The following is a 23714-nucleotide window of genomic DNA, read 5'->3' as shown; positions in this document are numbered from 1 at the left end:
CTCCCATACGGTAGATAAAACACACCCCAGCTTTCACAAAAACAAACTATTCGGAAAACATCTACAATAATATACAATATATATCAAATAAATAAAAAAATAGCTGTTATTATAATTCTAAAACAGACAGCTTGTTACTAATAACGAAACAGCTTTTCCTGTATGTCACGTACAACAAGTCAATAACTCTTACAAATATCTCAACCTGAATTCCCTAAAGAAATTGAGGTCACATAGTTTTGATCCCAACTAAATAATACATGTAGAATGAGCGAATGCCACTTCATATATACATAATAATAATGCCACTGATTCGATGGTAATATATTCCTCATGTTGTACATTTAGTCAAATGATACATGAATTACACAATTGGCCACTTTCATCCTGGTACTTTTGTTGGGACGACAGCATCACTATTTGGGAATGTATATTTTTTGTAGCTAACTAAATTATTCAAGTCTAGGAAATATCAATAAAATAAAGTCACTTTTTAAAATTTTTATAGCACTGAAAATACCATGAATGTGACCTTTGAGGAATAAAAGCGGTATTACCAAAGGAAGAAAAACTGAGATGTAATACAAGATGTTAACACTGTATCAAACACAGTAACGCATAATGTGGACAACATGATAATACATTAGAGAGAGAGACATTCAATGAATATAATATACAAGATAGTGTGGACAGCAGTGATAGCACATTAGGGAGAGACACTCAATGAATACAGTATACCATATAGTGTGGACAGCAGTGATAGCACATTAAAGAGAGAGACTCAATGAATATAATATACCATGTAGTGTGGACAGCAGTGATAGCACATTAAAGAGAGAGACTCAATGAATATAATATACCATATAGTGTGGACAGCAGTGATAGCACATTAAAGAGAGAGACTCAATGAATATAATATACCATATAGTGTGGACAGCAGTGATAGCACATTAAAGAGAGAGACTCAATGAATATAATATACCATGTAGTGTGGACAGCAGTGATAGCACATTAAAGAGAGAGACTCAATGAATATAATATACCATATAGTGTGGACAGCAGTGATAGCACATTAGGGAGAGACACACAATGAATACAGTATACCATATAGTGTGGACAGCAGTGATAGCACATTAAAGAGAGAGACTCAATGAATATAATATACCATATAGTGTGGACAGCAGTGATAGCACATTAGGGAGAGACACGCAATGAATACAGTATACCATATAGTGTGGACAGCAGTGATAGCACATTAAAGAGAGAGACTCAATGAATATAATATACCATATAGTGTGGACAGCAGTGATAGCACATTAAAGAGAGAGACTCAATGAATATAATATACCATATAGTGTGGACAGCAGTGATAGCACATTAGGGAGAGACACTCAATGAATACAGTATATCATATAGTGTGGACAGCAGTGATAGCACATTAGGGAGAGACACTCAATGAATACAGTATACCATATAGTGTGGACAGCAGTGATAGCACATTAGGGAGAGACACTCAATGAATATAATATACCATATAGTGTGGACAGCAGTGATAGCACATTAGGGAGAGACACTCAATGAATACAGTATACCATATAGTGTGGACAGCAGTGATAGCACATTAAAGAGAGAGACTCAATGAATATAATATACCATGTAGTGTGGACAGCAGTGATAGCACATTAAAGAGAGAGACTCAATGAATATAATATACCATATAGTGTGGACAGCAGTGATAGCACATTAAAGAGAGAGACTCAATGAATATAATATACCATATAGTGTGGACAGCAGTGATAGCACATTAAAGAGAGAGACTCAATGAATATAATATACCATGTAGTGTGGACAGCAGTGATAGCACATTAAAGAGAGAGACTCAATGAATATAATATACCATATAGTGTGGACAGCAGTGATAGCACATTAGGGAGAGACACGCAATGAATACAGTATACCATATAGTGTGGACAGCAGTGATAGCACATTAAAGAGAGAGACTCAATGAATATAATATACCATATAGTGTGGACAGCAGTGATAGCACATTAGGGAGAGACACGCAATGAATACAGTATACCATATAGTGTGGACAGCAGTGATAGCACATTAAAGAGAGAGACTCAATGAATATAATATACCATATAGTGTGGACAGCAGTGATAGCACATTAAAGAGAGAGACTCAATGAATATAATATACCATATAGTGTGGACAGCAGTGATAGCACATTAGGGAGAGACACTCAATGAATACAGTATATCATATAGTGTGGACAGCAGTGATAGCACATTAGGGAGAGACACTCAATGAATACAGTATACCATATAGTGTGGACAGCAGTGATAGCACATTAGGGAGAGACACTCAATGAATATAATATACCATATAGTGTGGACAGCAGTGATAGCACATTAGGGAGAGACACTCAATGAATAAAGTATACCATATAGTGTGGACAGCAGTGATAGCACATTAGGGAGAGAGACTCAATGAAAACAATATACCATATAGTGTGAACAGCAGTGATAGCACATTAGGGAGAGATACACTCAATGAATATAATATACCATAAAGTGTGGACAGCAGTGATAGCACATTAGGGAGAGACACTCAATGAATATAATATACCATATAGTGTGGACAGCAGTGATAGCACATTAGGGAGAGAGACACTCAATGAATATAATATACCATATAGAGTGGACAGCAGTGATAGCACATTAGGGAGAGACACTCAATGAATATAATATACCATATAGTGTGGACAGCAGTGATAGCACATTAGGGAGAGACACTCAATGAATATAATATACCATGTAGTGTGGACAGCAGTGATAGCACATTAGGGAGAGACACTCAATGAATACAATATATCATACAGTGTGGACAGCAGTGATAGCACATTAGGGAGAGACACTCAATGAATACAGTATATCATATAGTGTGGACAGCAGTGATAGCACATTAGGGAGAGACACTCAATAAATACAGTATACCATATAGTGTGGACAGCAGTGATAGCACATTAGGGAGAGACACTCAATGAATACAGTATACCATATAGTGTGGACAGCAGTGATAGCACATTAAAGAGAGAGACTCAATGAATATAATATACCATATAGTGTGGACAGCAGTGATAGCACATTAAAGAGAGACACTCAATGAATATAATATACCATATAGTGTGGACAGCAGTGATAGCACATTAGGGAGAGACAATGAATACAGTATACCATATAGTGTGGACAGCAGTGATAGCACATTAGGGAGAGACAATGAATACAGTATACCATATAGTGTGGACAGCAGTGATAGCACATTAGGGAGAGACAATGAATACAGTATACCATATAGTGTGGACAGCAGTGATAGCACATTAGGGAGAGACAATGAATACAGTATACCATATAGTGTGGACAGCAGTGATATCTCATTATACATGACTTGTATATTATATTTCATTTGGTAAGCTTGTCGGCATGCTCACCACATTTTGTTCACAGCAATACAGAGCGTCTGTTACTCCACTCCACATTAATTATATTAAATAGGCTGTCAATGGCAAACTGAAGACTTAAAAAGAAACATTCCACTTGAAAACTTTTCAATGAGCTTGATTTTAAATGCCTGGTTTTGGCACAAAGAGACATTTAAATGCAATACTTTCCCAGGTACATGTTCATGTAGGTCACCATGCAGACAGGTCAGACAGAAGCAGGATTATAATTGGTGCACTCAATTCTTTTAACCTTCATATTTAATTCACTCTTTTAGTTAATTGCAATCACATTTTTACGTGCTTCTCTTTAAAGCAATATCATTCTGTGAAATTCGATGTTTTAACTGATAATTTTCTAGACAGTTGCTTGGCCCACCGAGTGACCGGTGCTTAGTCACATGGTGTTAGTATTGCTACTAATGAACTCATCATGGATTTTCATTTGTTAAAGCAAAGACTATTATCAGACTTTCAAAGACAATCAGTCATGAGTCACTCTAAGCAGGTGGTACAACAAACACACCATGACCACAATTACGGCTATACGACTGTGATATGTAAATATATATATTCCAACTGTGTTGCCACATACATACATTGCAGATCCAATATAAACACTATTTCGCAATATTTTGTATATTGTACTATATTGCTTTGCCAACTTAATTGTATTACATTCATGACATACTCAAAATTAGATAATATACAACTTAAAGAGACCAAAGCAACATATAACTTACAACCTCCCACATGTTTCAAAATAGTTTTATAATAATTCACAATATGGCTAGTTAAAACATTAATCAGTAGGATACACTGCTTTTCCCAAAGAATCAATTCAACAATTCATATATTCATTTTTGCTGGAATTAATTTTCGCTGAAAAGGCTTTTTGATTGTTTTGTATGGTATTTATTTTCACTGATTTTTGATGAGTTTAATGTGAAATATAGGAAATAAAGTATATTCACTGGATTTTATTTTCACGGAATCATCCCTTCAGCGAAAATAGCGAAAATAAATTCCAAGCGAAAATAAAGTATTCTACAGTATTCAATTGATGATTGGTTTTTATGAGATAATTATCATGAAGAAAATTCGCAAAACTTTCAGAAAAAAACTGATAAATACTATTTGTTTGGAGTTTATTTAAATTTCTGAAATCGTTTAATATGCTGTGATTTGTATTATTTCTACCAATAAATCTCACAACTAACACTTGAACGAGACAATTAAACAATCACCTTTATAACCCACACGTAGTAAATAAATCTTAAAATCTAAAAATTAGAAATAGCTCATCTGAAAGTAGCTGAGAGGCTGCTCATGTTCCAATTAGACAGGATGAGTTGTTTTAGAATAGAGGCAAACCTGCTGGGTTGCCTGATATAGCTAATGCAATTATACCCCGGTAGTACAAGTTAAGACGCACAGCATTGATCTACTGATTTTACGAGGTGTCATACGCTATTTAAGAGAATGATTCACTGGTCTCTAAAATACACATTATTTATAAGATGTAAATTAAGAAACAATTTTCTTAATAATTCAGGGTAGTTTTTTTTACAGATTCTAATTTAAATTTCAGTTTTTAGAAGAATAGATGAGGGAAGTTCGAGAGAAAACAATTGAAATGTTTCTGGGCTCTTAGCAACAAGAAAATAACATCGACAAATATTTTTGAACAGTGTATGCACACACTTTAGATTGACCACATTTTGTTTCTCACTGCTGTTGAAATGATACATGACAAATTTAATAAATATCTATAGGACTTCATTACCTTTATTACCATTCCACCTTTAATTAATATATATCAGTTTTTCAGTTGAGTGAACAACTCAACAGAAAATGCATGCATATATTTGTTCAGCACTACTTTAACCTTTTCGACACCAGACTTTTTCGTCCAAATTTGTCTGTAATTTTTTCTTATATTCTTCAATATTTCTGGAAATGAACCCTAATTTTGGAGCCAACAGACAACATTTGATTCAATTTGTCCCAATCTTCTGAAGGAAAGTGCAGCCTATAAACAGGATTATTTTGTGAATTTGTGATGAAGCGGTTAACTTTCGACATCCATGTACACATGTATGTCGATTGAGTGATTCAATATAAAGAGGAAAATGAGGATCAAGGTCGCATTATTTTTCTCGTATTGTATTGTTAAAACAATAGTCTAAGAGTAAATTCAGACTAGCATCTGGTGGGCGAGCATTTTCTCAAACAGCTCCACGCTTATGAGCAACCTACAATAGATAACCTTAGAAAGAATCTCAAAACTTTCATATTTACCAGAGTCTTTGACAACAACTAATTGTACAGCACCACTGAACAATGCGTCGTATTGGATACATTTCATTGATTGATTGAAATTCATGTAAATATGAATGGCCAAAAAAACTTTCACAAAGTTGATATTATGATATCAATAAAACTGTCCACACATTTCAAAATAATATAAGCCACTAACACAGTAAATAACAATGGAATTGAATTGTATACTAATACTGTTTTTTAATATATATGTTTGGATCCAAGGGTACAGGGAATGTATATATCAGTTTTGTAAAAACTTAAACAAAACTTTTAACAATAACAGTTTACTCAAAATTAAAGAAAGTAAATACACAGTGCATGGTGGCTGGTAGCACAGTGGTTGTTGCATCAGACTCATGATCGGTAGACCCAAGTTCAAATCCTACCTCAGGCTGAACATCAAAAGGGTCGACACCTACCCTGGGTGAGTGCGTCACAGACTCAATGGGAAGGCCAATTCCACTGGCCAAGATTCATTCACTAACGAATGCCACTTTAGGGAAACCTTGGTTAAGGTCCGCAGGTGCTTGTGTTCGACCGAACCTGGTTGACGCCAGGATAGCGCATTAAAATTGCCATTTGATAGAGCCTTGTTATGTGTGTAGTCCCAAAACATGAATATGGCTTCTGTGGCAAAAATGCACTATATACACAGCGCATGAACCATTTATAATCACATGCAATACAAGTACTTTTGTTCCCTTCCAGACTTCCTGAAACAACACTGTATAAATTTATACATAACAACATAAACATGTGTTATCAGTTTGTATGGCACAAATAAAACTACATAATTTCTGTATTTTCCCTTTTTTTATTTTTTTAGAATTGCACAGAAAGCAAACAAAAGGGTCTCCTGTTACTTCACTGCTAATATACTGCGTACAAGCAGCTACCTTTCTAACATCAATTTTTTTTATGATTCTATGAATATTAATGAACTGAATTTGCATAGTAAATAGCCTTATCAAATTGTTCCACTTGAAAATATCATTCTAATTTTTTTCTTATAGATTGGAAGGATATGGGATACATGCCCCTTTAAAACTTGTCACTCATATATGTATATCCCACAATGCAATGCAGATGATGATGTGATTGTAAAAATAGGCACTCTTCACTCCCTACCAGGAATAAAGTGTACAACTCCATCGATTCAAATTCGTTAATTTACATACTTTGAAAAATTGTTATTTCAAGATTCAAACCTTAATAAAAACCTCAATTGAACAAACCTTAGACTTACTTGAAGTAGTGGCGAAATGCAAATATTTTGACCATGAAAGGTACCTTTCATGTTTTGATGAATATATCGTATCTTGGTTACGTAATTGATTTTGAGATCTAGTCTTGTGAACTACTGATGCATGCTGAAGATGTAGCAGATTTTTGTGACCATATAAAAACTATTTACAGTAACAGTCTGTTATCGTTGTCAGTCAAACTAGCTCCAGTTTATTTTTTCCTCTTATTTACTGAATACTGGTTTTCATTTTACAGCTGCAAGCTGTGCAGACAATTGACCTCTTGTTAATGTAATAATAATGCCTGCTGTTATAACGTTCATAGTGACGTCAACTTTAAATTAGTTTGCAGCATACCGAAACAGTTTCATCCGCGGTTTTGAATATGTTGTAAGTCCCACAAATTCACTACAAATATGAATTTCTCGATTATATTTCCATAACAATTCAAGCAGATGTTCACACGCTGAGATGTGATGTCAGAAATTATTGCTGTTAGAGGACATCCGAGCTGATGCTAGGATGTGACCTTTTGGGGGTCATGCCTAATGCCAGGATGTGTGACCTTTAGGGGTCATGCATAATGCCAGGATGTGTGACCTATAGGGGTCAAGCACAAGGCTGGTTGGTAATCATTAAGTATTATTGGAGCGTGACCATGAAATGCAAAAGAAGAAATAAGAACCTTGAAAGTTACAAATAATATTTTGCTTACTCATAGGGTAGAAAGTAGATCTGATCTCGTCTGTATAATTACCAGATATTGCAACAACATATCCAACCCTGCATAACTTACTATACAGAAGTATGTTTTTGTTTGATTGCACAGTGGCTGAACAGTGGTTGCACAGTGGTTGAACAGTGATGGAAACAGGGGCTGAACAGTGGTTGCACAGTGGTCGCACAGTGGCTGAACAGTGGTTGCACAGTGGTTGAACAGTGGCTGAACAGTGGCTGAACAGTGGTTGCACAGTGGTTGAACAGTGATTGAACAGTTGTTGCACAGGGGTTGAACAGTGGTTGCACAGGGGTTGAACAGTGGCTGAACAGTGGTTGAACAGTGGCTGAACAGTGGTTGAACAGTGGCTGAACAGTGGTTGAACAGGGGTTGAACAGTGGTTGCACAGTGGTTGCACAGTGGTTGCACAGTGGTTGCACAGGGGTTGCACAGGGGTTGCACAGGGGTTGAACAGTGGCTGAACAGTGGTTGAACAGTGGCTGAACAGTGGTTGAACAGTGGCTGAACAGTGGTTGAACAGTGGTTGAACAGTGGTTGCACAGTGATTGCACAGTGGTTGCACAGGGGTTGCATAGGGGTTGAACAGTGGCTGAACAGTGGTTGCACAGTGGTTGAACAGTGGTTGCACAGGGGTTGAACAGTGGCTGAACAATGGTTGCACAGTGGTTGCACAGTGGTTGCATAGGGGTTGCATAGGGGTTGAACAGTGGCTGAACAGTGGTTGCACAATGGTTGCACAGTGATTGCACAGCGGTTGAACATGAACAGTGGTTGAACAGTAGCTGAACATTGGTTGAACATGAACAGTGGTTGTACAGTGGTTGCACAGTTGTTGAACAGTGCTTGATATAGTTGCATTTATTTACCAACTTCACTCACTGGCATGCAAATATTGTGATTTTAGCTCAATATATTACAATAAATAGATCAATGTAGACATACATGCATAAGTGAAGGTTGCGTTGTTTTGGAAGTTAGACAATGTGAGAGTGGCAGTGGTGTAGAAGGGCGTTGTAAAAAAAACAGGAGTGGAGGGGTCCTACTAATTAACGCGCAGATACATGTGGGACTTTCTGGACATGCACGGGGCGAACGGGGGGAAGTACCTAATACGTGGGGCAGCGGCAGCAATCCTAGTACTATATTATATTCGTTTATGCTCAAAATTGGAAACAGAGTGGCGAATTCTATCAGCTACCAACATTTTTATGATCGATGCCCTGGCATTCCGGCGAGTTGAGTCCGCCATGTTGTTTACTAATGCTGGTTAGCGTTCAACAATAGGACAATACCACTTGATCCATAAGGGTGACAATGCAGCAGTCCAGTGCACCACTCACGCCAACTTGTCAGGCTAAGGGATTGGAGGCAGCAATTAGAAAGCTGGACATGAAGGTGAAAGAAGGAGTAAAAAGGTGCACATGACATGAATAGTGCAATACCAGGATTACATTTAAATTAACAGAACTCCAAATTAAAATTACAGACAACCATATTTTGCAAATAAGAGGCGAGAGACCAAAGACAATTTGTCTTTAAGCCTTGATAAATGTATAGATACAAAAGTATCAAAGAATATTTATCTTCTGTTGGAGCCATAATATTATGACCACTTAACTACATGCAAATTGTGACCATAATGCCGTGAAATATGGCTGGTAATAACGTATTCCCTTGCCTAACACCTCTATGCACTTCCACATTTTATAAACTAATACTCTAAGACTATTTATTTCTCAGTAACAAAGGTACAGTATGGTGAGTATATGGCAATTCACCAACGAAATGACAACTATAGTATGAGTGGTAAAAGAAAGCATAAATCAAAGCCTTTGGAAACAAACATGTCAAAGAAGCCATAATCTTTTCAGCTTTATAGCTGAAAACCAATTCACATCTGCTACGTGTCTGGTTTCAGTTTTTTAACAGTAAATTGTTTGGTTTCATTTTACAAAATTAGCAAAACCTAATTTATGCATTAAAATCAATTATCTAAATAAATAACATTCAAATTTCAGATGTTTCTGAGTATTTTCTACTTATATATAAATACACACATGCATACATAAACATCACTGGGAGAATGACTGTTCTTGTTATCCAAATTATTGTAGCAAGGTAAATATAGAATGGTGCACACTGCACAGTCAGATCTGTGTTTTCTCATCAGTTTTTATATCAGCGAAAAACACATGTCAAGACAATTTTAAATCTGGGGGCGTACAGATTTTCATTATGTAATTTAATAAATTCTGCGATGATTGTTGCCAAAACAACAATATTATTTTACAAAAAATTATACCCTATGGTATTCACGAAGATGTAATATGAAACAAAGTTGTTTATATTAAGGCTTTAATACAAGTTTTGAAACATTGTAGACTACATACAGCCCCAGGAAATACAAGAAAGGTAGTAATATTTCACAGTTATGAATGCTCTTTATTTCGGTTCATTAACGACAAACTAGCGCATACAAAAACACTGTGTGTATAATTGGATAGTGCACATTTTGGAGTGGACTAAAAATAAACATCAGTTATAATTTACTCAGTAATATAATATGAGCATGAGAGTCAACTAATAATGAAACACGAGATGCTGCAGAAATCTTTTGTTCTATTTTAATTTAAGAGTATATAGATGTATGTACATGAATGTAGGCACAACCAGTCTTAATTGATTTAATACTCTGTATTACACTGTACTGTTTGCGAACACTGCTTTTTTTTTTTACTCATTATCAAGAATTTAATTTCAAAGCTTTAGAAATTTATTTTGAGTGAACTCCAAAAATCAGCATAAATATCATTTGAGTGGTTTTAAAAATAAGTTTCTTTTTTTTCTAACAATACTGTTTGTTTACAGCCAAATATTGTAAATGTCAAATCGTACGTGCAAATATGAAGAAAAAAAAGTTGCAGAGAAAGAAAAATGAAATGAATCTGCATGTCTTTGAAGAAAATTCACTTTTCTCTTTAATAGATGTAACCAGATTAGCTTTAGTATCAACTGGGAACAATCAAATCATAATTCTATTTTAGTGATTCAGTAATCAATGCTAAATTATCCCATAATTTTGTTGTTCTGATAAAATAAGATGACTTTATTTTGTATCCAAATTTAATATCAATGTAGATTATACGTCATGTTGTGATTTGTTGTGCTTTTTGTAACAATGAAGTATTATGCAATCACCAATACAAAACCATGCAGTTTTGGAATATTCTCCCTCGGTTTGTGCATTGCATTATGGGAAATGTTCAATGGGGAAGGCATTTACATCAAATGAAAAAAGCAAACAGTAAAATATTCATAGCATATTTCATTAACTAAAATACACAGAATGAATGACATATTAATTAAAGTCCATTAGTATTATGGACGATTATTATCTTCCTCCACTTTACAACTTTTGGCTAATCTAGTGAATCTAATGCAAATCGTTGCAATGCCTTGGAAACGCCTTGATAATATGATCCTGACAATACCTTGAGAATGAATGACTATGATAGAAAAAGCTCAAATTAAGGGGGAAATGACAGTTTAAGAATCAATTAAATAAAGTGATAATAATAATTGTTTTTGTTGATAATAAGAACATAAAAAGACTAGAATAACAAAAATTGCAGTCAAAATACAGACAATATAACTCACAAAATCAGTGGGAGTAGTACAAATAAACATGAAACTGCCAGAAGGCAGAAAAGCTAAGTGAACATAAAAATAATTAACCTTTTGATTCCAAAATCAACTTTTGTCACTTCCCGCAAAATAAACCTGCATATTTCATTTCGATCCAGACGTTAAGTTTACCAGATCCAAAATTAGCAACAAAAAAATCATAAAAAAAAAAAAAAAATATTTAACACCAATATTTGGAAAGAAAAATTATGGTGAGTAAAGGTATTAAGGGAACAATATTCATTGATAAATATATATTAATCTTTTATCAGATCTCTGAATACAGGGTATATTATAACATTGACAAATACAGATAGCTATGTTTGTTTAATGTGAGAAAATATGAGATTTAAAAAAAAAAAACATATATATTTCCATTATGATTGATGCCAGCCATGCATGTGGTATGTAGACAACATGTACCGCTTTGGCTTCAACATGCATCAATATAACCCAGTCATGCATCTCAATATAATGAGCTACTGGGCAAGTTCAAAGTCAAAGTCAACGACCAATGACCCCTTCAGTATAAACGTTAATTGTATAGCAAATAAATATAATTGTCGAAACCTGGATGGATTTTTGAAAAACACTTTTTAATATACAGCGTTGTAACAACAACAAATCATCAAATATCACCAACACATACAAACTGCATGTAAATATTTTCTATAATATTTTTTTTACTTATTTTATGATTTTTCCCATTATGGTTCTTGAAAGAGAATTACGGCAGCACTCACTGGGAATAGGAAACCTCTTCACCGGGTTTTGCAAATTACAAAAATAAGGTTTCCTATTTAAAGGTACGGAACAAAATGAAGCCTATTCAATGCGACAGAAAAGCTGATTGCTCACAGCATGGAAAAGACTAACATCAATACCCACAACACTACAGTTTTTTTATTTTTTCTATTAATAATAACAGTACGCGTCAACATACAAATTAATGAGAAATCAAATTTTTCATGGTATTAGATTTATACCATACCATATTCCACTGAATCATTTTATTTCTGACAACATTTAAAATAGGGACAAATTAAAACAATAAGATTGCAAAATGGTCATATGAAATATTGGATAAATATTAGCAGTTATGCCAAACTGCCAGTAAAACAGGCACATATGCACACTATCTCGTACAAACACAGTTCTCTGGTGGAATTTGTACTCTTAAAGAATTAACCTCTCTCCGGAGATATCTTTGATGGATGAATAATGTTTATCTACGAGGACTTGAGAAAAATTGAAATATTTCTGGTTTTGAAGAGTGTGCTGACACAAAGTTGTCACACTGAAATTCACTCAGATTATTTGTGTCTGATTTTACTCACTTTACAAATAATTCTGAAATATAACAATATTTTGTTGTCTTCAACAAAATAAATATACTAATCACACCATTGTATTATTAGCAGAAAAAAAAACATTTTGCAGGAAAAATCTAAAACCTGCCTGACACATTTTGGTAACTTACTTTCTCATCATCTTGTTTTTCTTTTTCCTCCTGTGCATCTCTTGAAATCTCCTTGATTAATCCTAGTTTTCGCCGTACAAACTCCATTTCAATCAACTGAATCTCACCTCCTGCCTGGTAAAAATTCTCCAAATTTTCATGTTTGGCTAACTACCTCGGCTGACTGTGGAAATATTGCTCTAATCGTAATTGCCATGGTATTGGATACAGAATCAGGTGTATCGGTAAAACGATCCTCCATCCACTTAATACTCAGCCTTTCGCAGAAGACTACTTCCACTCCACTAATGCTCATTTGCATAATTTACCCATATGCACCAAGATAGGGGATCAATATTCAAATGAGTGTATATTTGACATGAGCTCAGGGAGCTTCATTAGCAAGTTGGTATTATCGCAATTCAGATAATACTAGAAGGAAGGTATTCACATACAGGGCTTTGTAGACAGGAAAGTGAAATCAATTTGACTACTGTGGACTTAAGAGGCTTTTTCTCCGCTCAAATAATGGCAGGTAATTCATCAGAAAGGCAAGCTGAGCCAGCCACTTAAACGTACATAAGTTTTAAATACATATACACGCTGAAGCCAAAAATCATCACAAGAAAAGGTTATTAGAATTCATCCTTAAAGAGAATCTTGTCATAATAGACCTTTAAAAACATGGCAAAATAGAAATCGCAATCACGAAAATCCAGACAAAGAGATGAATAAATAATTACAATATATTGAAATAAATATCTATTCGTAAAAAATAAATGATTTCAATTTTTAAGCTGTTCTTGCAGATCATTAATATTTAGCAGACTTTGTGAGGTTTATTATTTATTAATCAGGCTACAAATCCAGATTTTCTGTTTCCATAGCGGTAATTATTTGTGACACCCTACATTCAGTTGGTGAAACATCATTGACAGTATAAATGTTCTAAAAATAGAAAACTACAGAGGCCATCAGAAGAGTATGCATTTTACTAAGGGAATTACTTTGTCCTGCTTTTTAGATTGGTAGGATTAATAGTCAGTGTTATTTTTGTCAGATGTTGATTCCTGCTCTCTAGCGTATGTTTGTACATTGTATTTTTTTCTCAAATGTACGTACTGGTAGATTTATAATAGGTTCATGAATGAGAATATTGTGTTTGTTTGCAGCATCAAAACATAGGAAATGGTTATTATAGTGCAGAAAAATGAGAGTCTACACTCAAAGGAAAAAATAAATGCCAACTTGATAGGAAATCAGATATATACTGAATCAAACAATAAAAGTTCTGGATAATGTTGATTAAGTGGTCATGGTTCAAAGATTTGTACAAAATAACAATGTTCATTTATTGAATTTTAAATATTATTTTCACGAAAAAATTAATTTGATCAAATAATTTGTTTTTTTTCTATAAAAATAAACATAAAACTGCTAAGCCGGAATTTGGTATTGATTCAGAAATGTGAGAAGAGAAATAATCAATCACCCCCCCCCCCCCCATGAAATGTCTACTGACTACCCCCTGCAGATAGTGGTTGGATCTTCTATGAAAGGTAAGTGAACCCTATTCTCAATGCTGGAATTAGAAATCCATTCAAAGAATTGATTTAATTATAGTAGGGGTGCACTTACTCACAATCTATGGGTAAACACAACTGTATAATACAAAAATAAAAGGCTACAACGTGACTTTTTTTTCATTTTATAAAAAACAGATTTCTTGAAATCAATGCATTTTTAAAAATCCAGGCCATACTCACTGAGAAGTCATTTTTAAATTATTTTATTTTATTTTATTTTAAAAATACTGTATTAATAATTTGTTCTTCAGGAACATTATTTTCAAGTTAAGCTTTATATAATATTATTATTACCGTACTCGACCGCGTTAGCGCCCATGCCCGGGCAAGCGACCACCCCCGCTTTTGCGCAAAATCTGGTGGTACGTAATTAATATTGTAATAAAATGTGCATATTTTTTGTGATCATTTCTGTTTCTTCATTGTGAAAATCAATGACGACTCAACTAATTTCGTAATTTGATTTTCCCTCAAAGATGTAATCTGTCACTTGATGAATCAAATTTTTCATTTGCACTCTTTTTCGAGGGGGGTGCTCGGGTAAGCGCCTACCCCTAAAAAATCGTGATTTTCTGAGTTGAGGCCCCTGGGCGCTAATGCGGTCGAGTACGGTAGTGTCAATTTTTAATAGAAAATTAATCCAAAGGTCCAGAAGCTTTTGTTTAATCCTGAGTGACCTACTATGATGTAAATGCATATTCTTGGTGACTTCATACAATTTCAAATTACACTCACCTATTGATGGAGACTATTTTGAGTCTGCATCCAACTAAAATCTTTGAAATGAAAATATTTTCAGATTGTTTTCTACATTTTTAAATTTTAATATCTTTTCTAAATATGAAAACGTAAAGCCTTTTTTTTGAACAAGGTAGCTTATTTTACATCTATATCATAAATGTTCATCTCTTTTTTTTATAGCTAGTAATGTTTAACCAGTTAAAAAATTTAATAATAATAATAATAATAATAATAATAATAATAATAATAATAATAATAATAATAATTTGATTGCATCTTTAGAAAACATACATGTTCTTATTGATGTGCTGATAGTAATAAATAAGAGTATAATGAGTATGAAATTAAATTATGGAATTTTCGCTATTTTTGCTGAAGGGATGATTCAGTGAATCCAGCGAATATACATTATTTCCTATGTTTTACATTCAACTTGTCAAAAAATCAGTGAAAATAAATTAATTTCAGCTAAAATAAAGTATTCTACAGTATTAGAGAATCTGATGTTTATGAGGAAGACAATATTGATAAATGCCTGACAGGGCAGACAATGTTGAGTTAATTTTAAAATTAACATTAGGGGTTTGCAAATTGGAAGACAATTATTGCCTTATAATAAAATAAGCAACAGTAATAGGTCTAGCATTTTCCTATTCAGTGCCTGAAATTTATCTAAAACATTCTTACATGCATTCTTACTAAAGGATGCTGGTTAATTGGGGATAAGACAAAACAAACAAACAAACAAATAAATGTCCATCTTAATCTTGAGTGTTATTCAAATTTTTTTCTTTATAGTGTTACTACATGGTGTATCAGAAAGTTGGCTTCTTTGTCACTGATTGCAAACTGTGCATTTATCTCGAGGTTGTGGCCTTGCTGAATACCAACTATACTTAGAGTTACTAGCTGTGTTGGTGATGGCTTAATGGGCTACACGCAAAATACAGCAAATTACTACATGTTAAGAAATCACTCAGTCAGCCAATAGCAATTCAGCTTGGATGTCACGGGGTCAATATGAAACAGCTACACTCAATGGATCATAATTCACTCTCGGTACCGTTTTAATGGCGCACAATCAAAAAAAAAAAAGTCAAGCTTGGAAAGTTAGTGAAAAATCAAGAATCAGTGAAAAGATGCGTTAATTCTAATGAACTCCAGGAGTGCACTCACGCCGTAAGAGTGAATAGCGGTGAACGCTGCAGGGCATCGGTATGTTGTTCTTCAACAGCGCGACTCAAACAGAGATTGTTTACAGACTTACAGTCAATGAGCCAGACTGTGCAAACAACTTGAAGTTTCATCAAAATGTATATGCATATTTGGAGTGTGATTATGCAAATCAATTTTAGGAAAACGTCTGACAGACTGATGAATTTTTTCAAGATATATGACCCTGGGAATGGACGTTTACTTTCTTCACTTCCCTAGCATGATTTTAACACTGACAATGTGATTCTAATGAAATAGTTTCAAAATTCACAACATGTTTTTCAACACTGGAAACATGATTACCAGAGTGGCTCTGTGCTTTTCCCAGTGAGCATTGCCTACATGACAACATGATTTCACGTTTTAAGACATGATTTGAACACTGACATCATGATTTCAACAATGACTAAATGATTTCAACATTAACTACATTTCAGCAATGACTACATATATAATTTTAACAATGACTACATGATTTCAACATTGACTGTATTTCAGCAATGACTTCATATATAATTATGGTAACTACATTTCAGCAATGACTACATATATAACTTTAACAATGACTATATGATTTCAACATTGACTGTATTTCAGCAATGACTACATTATATAATTATGGTAACTACATTTCAGCAATGACTACATATATAATTTTAACAATGACTACATGATTTCAACATTGACTGTATTTCAGCAATGACTTCATATATAATTATGGTAACTACATTTCAGCAATGACTACATATATAATTTTAACAATGACTACATGATTTCAACATTGACTACATTTCAGCAATGACTACATATATAATTATGGTAACTACATTTCAGCAATGACTATATATATAATTTTAACAATGACTACATGATTTCAACATTGACTACATTTCAGCAATGACTACATATATAATTTTAACAATGACTACATGATTTCAACATTGACTACATTTCAGCAATGACTACATTATATAATTATGGTAACTACATTTCAGCAATGACTACATATATAATTTTAACAATGACTACATGATTTCAACATTAACTGCATTTCAGCAATGACTACATATATAATTATGGTAACTACATATATAATTATGGTAACTGCATTTCAGCAATGACTACATATATAATTTCATCAATGACTACATGATTTCAACATTAACTAGATAATTTCATCAACGACTACATGATTTCATCAATGACTACAGGATTTCATCAATGACTACATGGTTTCATTAATGACTACATGATTTTAACAATGACTACATGATTTTAGCAAATGACTACATGATTGCTACATTATTAGATCTAGTTTTCATGATTTTGATCAATATTTACGGTGAACACAAACTGACATTTAAACAAATCCAGTGAGTGGAAGGTGACAAAAGTTGACAGCGGTGAAGAGGTTAAAATGTTCATTTCACGCAATCTCATCTCACAACATTCTATACATAGTTTTCTCAAATTAACAATACGTCAACTAAACAAATTTTATTGAAACGCCCATAGATTCTTTCAATTATCTGTATTTAATAAGGGCTGGACCAAATGAAATGGGGGGTATATCTACAGGTATTTAATAAGGACTGGGACAATTGATATAGGATATCATGTATCTGTTTAATATGGGCTAGACAAATAAGGATAATATCTATTTAATAAGGGCTTGACCAATAAAAATGATGGAGAGTTGTTTCTACTCAATAAGGGCTGGACCAATTGAAATTAAAAGGGTTATATCTATTTTACAAAATTTGCCTTAAAAACTGCCATAAAATCCCCAAATCATAAAAACACCTAAAATACTAGAAATTAATAAAAACAGTACATAGTGTAAAGTATATGTATTTATAACAGCGTCCGGATTACTTTCGGAAATTCCGTCGCGTTTCGGAAAGTTTTAATTTTCAAAACTTTTGAATATTTATTTGTGCTTTTAGGTTAGTGAGGAGGTTATAATAATTTTTCATTTCACTTTAACTCTGTTTTTTACACCCCTCAGACCCCTTTAAAAAGTCACTTCTGGCCATTATAATGGCCACTATTATCTTAATGGCCAGAATATTGACCAGATTTTTTTAAGTGGCCAAAATATTTACCAGTGTTTTTAAAATGGTGGTTTTAATGACCCATGTTTTTTATACTGGTCAGAATAATTACAATTGCTTTTTAAATGATGGAGTTGATGACATTTTTTTTTGATGGGCAGTATAATGGTCATTTTATTTTTCATTACATACATAACATGACCAGTATTTTTGTTCATGTCACTAATATAATGGCCCAGAAAAAAACCTTCTATCTCGTGTGAGTCAATATACGTGTGGGAATTTATTTTTCCAAGTTTTACTGGCGCTTGCAAGTACACTTAAATGAAATTTCGCGAATAATGCCTCGATCCCCAGTGAAATTTTATCGTAACGCTGATGCCAGTGACTGCTGGTGGACTACATAACCTGCGGAGTATTTAGATGGTGTTGAATCATAGGACGATTGCAGTACTGCAACTGGCACATCAAGGTATGAATTTGTAATTATTTTACAATGACTTCAATACAATATTAGATACTTTTGTTGCTGTTTATGTAGCAGGATAGTTTTTTGGGGCTTTAGTTTTTGTTTTTCAAAAATTATATAAATTAAAAAACACTGTGGCATTTGCTTTATGTACTATCATACCTATTTTTTGGAAAAAAATAAATGCGCAATTTTTTGTTCAGTCATGGCTCACTGTGTAAGTACTGTTTCATTATCATTCATAATTGTCAAACAACAAGCTCAAGTAGGTGTTAATGAGGATTAACTCCTATGTTTGTTAATACGAGAAAAGTATAAACAAAGGTTATTTCCAACTCCTGAAATCTGCAAAAAACATCAATGTAAATTTGTTTCCATTCATGGCAATGTTTCCAAATTATTAATATAATTTAACTGACTGCAAAATGTTTTTGTTTTTTTTAAATTTTCAAAGATTATGTATATTGTTTTTTTTTTCTCTTCAGACAATACCAACAATAGTGTACTGTACATTGAGAAATCTAATTTAGTAACCATGTATGAACTATATATATTATGCCCATAACGTCAAATACCATACAGAATTCCTTTTTCCTGTAAACTAGTATAAGATGATATATGCCCACAGTGTGCAACAGTTTATTTTCTTTGCGCACAAAAAAAACTGCCATACTCAAAATAACTTTTAATTTAGCATGGATTTAAACTAAATTTCAATTAAATCTAATATTCTTTGCCCATCTTTGAGCCTAATTTGATTTGAATGAGTTGTAGAGATCAATATAAAAGGGAAGTGAACCTAAATGTATGCACCTAAGGAAGGAATAAACAGAAGACACTTATTAGTAGTATTCATGCGAGCTCTTCAGCAAAGGCTAAGGGGTCCAATACCTTAGCCTGTGCTAGAAAAAAATTGCATGAACACAGGCTAAGAAATACTAAGTACAGAGTAAATCTGGTCAGTCCAGAGCCTTAGCACAGGCAAAACAAAACATGCATGAGCGCTTAGCTCGGCTAAAAAACCCATTGTATTCAATGTTCATTTAGGAGATTTACTACTATATTCATAACTTTTTATTTCGGTGTGCCATTTCCTGCATGACAATCAACGTTAACACTTACAGAGAAATTTACTCAAGAAGAAAATGAACTGATGATGAGACTCTGTGCTACTTCCTGTTATTCTGCAATTTGCACTTTCTGAATTTGCTTTGGTATTGTTTTATAGCTGTAGAACTAACCTTCCTAGTTACTCTAACTGAGCAATCATAGTTAAAATTTCTGAAGATTTTGCTTATTCTTAATAGATTTGGGCGTTCCTTACCCCGTGCTAACCATCGTTTCCTTCTGTGCATGAACTCAAACATACGAGATTAGCTTAAATCTTAGCCCGTACATTGTGTAGCATGAACACTACTATTGAAGATCCAGGGGGCAAATGGGTGAAAATTAAACAAATTATAATGAAGGTGTAATATGCAGTCAGTAAAAGTCCTGGGCGTTTCTGGGTCCATCAAATTGATCATGGGTACTCTGGCTCAACTTGGACAAAAAAATATTTAGTCTATATAACGGGAACAGGGGCATGCTACCATGGGTATCCCTTTCAAGTAAGCTTAGTTATAATCCTCTACCAAATTAACACCTTAGAGAAACTGATAATAAATCTATGTCAACACCACTGTTACATCCTCTCCTGTTTCATAAGCCAAACATGGCTGCCAGGGTGTAGCTACACAAAATGAGACAATTTTGTGGTTGGAATATAATCAGAAAAATTAAATTTGATCAAAATAGCCAAGTCCATTCTATTGATGCGAGTGAAATTAAAAATTAAGTTTTTATTCCACTATGAAATCAGGAAAGGGAAACAAAAATGGTAAGTTTTCTCTGCAAGGAAACAAAACTGGCTAAAAGTAAACAATGACCTGTGAAAATGTGTGTCATTATAACAAGTGGATTTTTCATCATATTTAGAACAGATATAGCATAGTGCACTCATTATACACTGACCAATGGGAATACTAGTAAAAACTGTTTCAGATGTATAAATCTTCTAGGGAGGTTATAACCCACATTGCACATAGGATACTGGATTTTCTTTTGTCTCAGACAGAAGTTGCATGTCCCTGTTTTCTAAGGTCTATGCTTAAATCATAACCATCTGAATACCATTATATCATTTTTCAAATTAAACTGTTTTTATATTTTTAATATCATTTTCTTGATTTTGAAAAAAAATATAGAAACAATATTACACTTACCATAATTACTCTATTAGCAGCACATGCGCTTAGGTAAATTACAGGGATCTTCAATGGTCGAAATAAGTAATATTTTCATGATTTAGTATCCACAAATGTAATTTTAGAGCAAATATGGTATTGTATTGGATCATAATTATAATACAATTATTTATTTTGTGAAAGTACCAGGGGATCGATGAAGTTGTACATTCATGGTGGCATTCCCATTGTGGAGGGACTCCATAATTTTGTATGTACACAGCTTCCTATTTTGAGAGACAAAATCATGCAGCTGCTTTGTTACATAACATTCTTTTGTCTCTTGTCTTGTAGGAAGTTAAATCCCCCTATTGTTCTCAGAAATTAGGTTCCCAAGTACAGCAATGTACTGTCCTCGTCTCTCAAAAGACAAACTGTGTGTATATATGGCACAACCCCTTAATATATTCAGTTAGGAAACAATTTGATTTGATTTTATTCTATTGTCGAGATGCATTTTTCGATATTTATATTTTTTCAATCAGAATGTACCGGGTATCATTTTTTGGAAGTATATCTGAGTTGCATAGGGGAGAAATTAACATATCACAAGATGTCATTTTATCGACATTGCTATTTGTGAGGACAGAAATATGCCAGCATACACAGACACCACAAACATTTGTTTCCAAAATTGGTTACAAAGTGTATTAATTAAAAACTGATCATTGTAAGCTAATAGCAAACTGATTTATTTTTTGCAGATAATAATATAATTTATAAAAAGGAAAAAACTATATATATGGGACATAAGATGTTGAAGAACCAGGATTTATGGACGTTAAGGGAAGAAAAAAGTTTAACCAGTATTGATGGATGCAATGGTTTAGCATTTACATGTTTATCAGTTTTACGCTTGCACACAGATTTTGAAAGTTCCAAGTGTGTAGAGTCACTGTACATTGCTTTCCATAATATTGAAAAAATCCCGCAGAGATCAATAATCGGAAAAAATTTGACATTTCTACATCTTGGAGAAAAAATATTTTACACTAGAAAAAGAATAGCACAAAAACAAAGAGGAGAAAACACATTTTGCACAGCCCCCTCCTTAAGCTAATCGCCTCTCAAGAAAACTTGATAAATATCTGGAGGAGTATGACATTGCAAACCTAAAATACTATTATCCACTAAAACAGTCTCTATGGCTGTGCACTACATCAAAAACAAAAGATGGCATACTTTTAGTATTGCTTACATATACTTGTTTTGTTTAATGTTTTCATTAATTATTCAATTTCTGTACTTCATGTGTTTGTACACTGAGCTGAATAATTAAGATGATGTTTTGAAGCAATGTTTTAACCCCCTCCCTCCCCATATGACTTTTTTATTTTGCAAAGCTGTACCTCCCAGATCTTTAGTTGTTTATGCATAGACGGTCTTTGGTTATAAATTATTTACTTTCCAGTCATTTTTTGAAGCGTAAGCCTTTGTCATACTTTCGGCTGTGGTGACTTCCTGTCATTATGCTTTTGTTTCCCTTTGGTTAGCTAAACATAAACGCTTGTTAAAAATCACACTTGGAAGTAAGAGGTTCTAATGGAATAGCAAGCAATCTAATCTATTCCTGAAATTGTTAAATTATATATAGTGTTATCTGGAAATGTGTTATTCAGTTCAAAAAATAAACTGGTTGCATGCAGAATCCCAGAGAAACAATTGCATGTACATGCAGGAATAGACGGATGTTGCAGCAGCAGAAGTTTGGGCCTGGACATTTCAGTCGCATTTTTAAAATGATTTTAAATAATGTACGTATTCTTAAACTGTTACATGAGAGGGGGCAGAGCATGAAATAATATTTTAGTTTTGGAAACTATACAAAGATGTGTGTTTCAGTTCAGTAATTCAATACCTTTGATAAGCCATTATTAATAGCACACTAAGGGTTAGATTTGAAAAGATTCCTAGTGAGATTGGTGCATTCTTAATTAAAAAAAAACTTAAAAAGTTTTACTGCTACTAAATTATACATATGTTTGGTATAATTTATTGTAAAACATTAATGTTGTTGTGAAAATAGTTTTATACAAAACAGTGAAAATTTGCCTTGTATGTGTTGCCAGTGATATGCTAGTTTCCATTGTTATTTAAATGTACTCATCAGGGAGGTAATCCATTACAAAACATCACTAATCCACAGTAGTCTGGTTTCAGGCTACACCAAGTCATAGTCATAAGAGGGACTTTGACCAAGTACAGGCTAAGATATAAGCTAATCCCAAATGTTTGCATATCAGCTATACCCAATTGTGTTCACTCACAGGAGGGCCCAACAGTTATAGCACAGGCCACAGTGTTGAGGGTCTGTGCACTGGCTAAGAACACCCAAACTTGTTTCCCAAGGGAAGCAGCAATTATGAACAAACAAATAAACAGCAATGATACAGTGCCATAACTACGCTGTT

At 33.7% G+C, this 23714-nt stretch overlaps 1 protein-coding gene and 1 long non-coding RNA gene across 2 annotated transcripts in view; one reads left to right on the top strand and one right to left on the bottom strand.

Annotated features, from left to right (window-relative positions):
• Nucleotides 1–23714, bottom strand: part of LOC100371738 (voltage-gated inwardly rectifying potassium channel KCNH6-like) — a 189221-nt gene that overhangs the window by 49028 nt on the left and 116479 nt on the right. The gene's annotated exons all lie outside the window — the stretch shown is intronic.
• On the top strand, nucleotides 7637–8751 carry LOC144359185 (uncharacterized). The gene is made up of 2 exons (XR_013421959.2): nucleotides 7637–7695; nucleotides 7901–8751. It is a non-coding gene; the product is annotated as an uncharacterized LOC144359185 (long non-coding RNA).

Source organism: Saccoglossus kowalevskii, chromosome 7 (genome assembly GCF_978046115.1).
Source record: "Saccoglossus kowalevskii chromosome 7, keSacKowa6.1, whole genome shotgun sequence".
NCBI lineage: Eukaryota > Metazoa > Hemichordata > Enteropneusta > Harrimaniidae > Saccoglossus > Saccoglossus kowalevskii.
The sequence above is the reverse complement of the archived record's forward strand: the minus strand, read 5'-3'. Positions and strand labels throughout refer to the sequence as shown.